Genomic DNA, 2,105 nt, shown 5'->3' on the forward strand with positions numbered 1-2,105 from the left:
TCTGCTTAATACGATCATTGCTCCCGGTGGGGCTGAATTTCAGCCTTCGTCGATATTGTTTGGTTATTGTAGCTCTCATCCTGAGTTTTTAATTTGTTTCTTCCTACTTCCGGTCTTCGTACCCTTTCCTGTTTCTTTCTACTCCCCATTCCCTTTTTTTCTCCCTATTGCCTCTGAGATAGACAAAGTATCTTTCATGGTTGTGTTTGTGGTTTGTTGAATTTTTTTCCAAGTCCCCACTATGTTTTTGCTCTTCCCCACGACCTTGTATTGTTTTTCTTTTTCTTTTTTTGTTTGACTCACTTAAGGGTGCACGTGCAATAGGCATGCCATTAGATGCAAAGTGATTAGGGTTTTGCTTTCCATTGGAGCCTTCAACAAATGCAATTGGAACGTTGAATAAGTGCTCCCCCTGATTCTCGGCATGCTCTTCAACTTATAGACAATTTCAGTTAGTGAATTGATGATAGGGACCAAATTGTTGCAAGTTAAAAATAACATGGACCAAATTAATTGCTACGAAAATGTAGGGATTAAATTGACAATAACCCCCAAAATGTAAGGACCAGAAGATTATTTTTGTTTTTAAATACTCAATCTCTTGTGGCCATACGGATTGCAATGGATAACTCGACCCATAATTGTGACACAATTTTTTCGAGATTAATGTTTAGTATAAATGAATTCATATCAAATTAGGGTCAACCCAGTTTAATGCAGGTAACAAATAGGTCAATTTTGTCTTAATCTCTTTAACTCATAATCAACCCAAAATTATTTGGCACATCAATTATTTCAAGATGAGTTAACCCAATTTAACAAATCAATTTAACCCATATAATAATACGTCTAATTTTTTTCCAACATAAGTTTGAATTTTTAATGGTTATATAATTAATTCTTCATTTGAAACCCTTGAATTACTAATCTTTTTTTTTTAAACACCAAAATAAAGCTAAAGCTATCATGTTCATTGTATTATTCTTAGATTTTTTTTTTTTTTTTTTTTAATTTCTATATCCCGATTGAGTTTAGTTTGATTGATATCAAAACTTTTAGATTGTATTCTCTTTGTATTTTAATTGATGTTATCATGGAATAAATCTTTTTGGAAATTATTTGTTTATAATTGTTAATACATGGCCTGGATTTGACCTAACCCATAACCCATGGACCATAGACCATCCTCATGGGTATCTATCCATGGACTATCTAATAAGTGGATTTAAATTAAAGTTTAAATTTAAACTAATCTGGATATGAGTTGTCAAGATCAGTAGTGGAGAAATATATGATGGGTTAAGTGATTATAAGACCACTTATCTTGATAGTGGGTTTATTCTTATTTGTATTTAAATAATCCTAAAAAAATTAAGGAAAACAAAAGGGACCAACTGAGAAATTGTGAGAACAAAAACGAACATACAATTCCCCAAGTGTTTACTCAAGCATGCCATTTCTTTCTAGGAACACCATCAAGAGTACCTTGGAGCTTGGAGCGTGGCAATCTCGAAAGAGACTCGAAAGAGACTTTGGAAGTCTCTTCAGTGACAAAAAGGTAATCCAAAAACTGTAGAGGTCGTGTGGACGAATTTGTAAAGCAAGGAGGACAAAAATTTGGGAAGTGATTAATCAATTCTAAAAAGGTTTGTGAATATATGGTTCATTTAATATATTCAACACTATATCAAAGCTATGCATGCTCATTTTCCCTTTTGGATTAAAAATTCCATGATCTCTGTTTCTTTTTAAAATATCCAATATGCATGAATATTTAGAGGCATGTTATGGCATGAAAATCAATGATTCAATCATATGAAAATGTTTCTAATGATGATGATAGCATGCTTGTAAAATATGGTAGCAAGTTATGGCATGTGGAGAAAGAAATCCAAAACCTAATTTTGAAAGTCAGTAAAAGAACCTAAAATTGCAGGCCAATTTTGAATCACTAAAACTCATTTTCTGTTATAATTTATATACATGGATTGATAATATATTACATAAGCTTCAAAACAATAGCTTACAAGTTTAATTTGGACTTCAAATGAGTAAGTAATGGTCTTTTAAAAATTAGGGTCAAATTAAATGATATTAAGAAAAAT

Source organism: Quercus robur, chromosome 7 (genome assembly GCF_932294415.1).
Source record: "Quercus robur chromosome 7, dhQueRobu3.1, whole genome shotgun sequence".
Lineage (NCBI taxonomy): Eukaryota > Viridiplantae > Streptophyta > Magnoliopsida > Fagales > Fagaceae > Quercus > Quercus robur.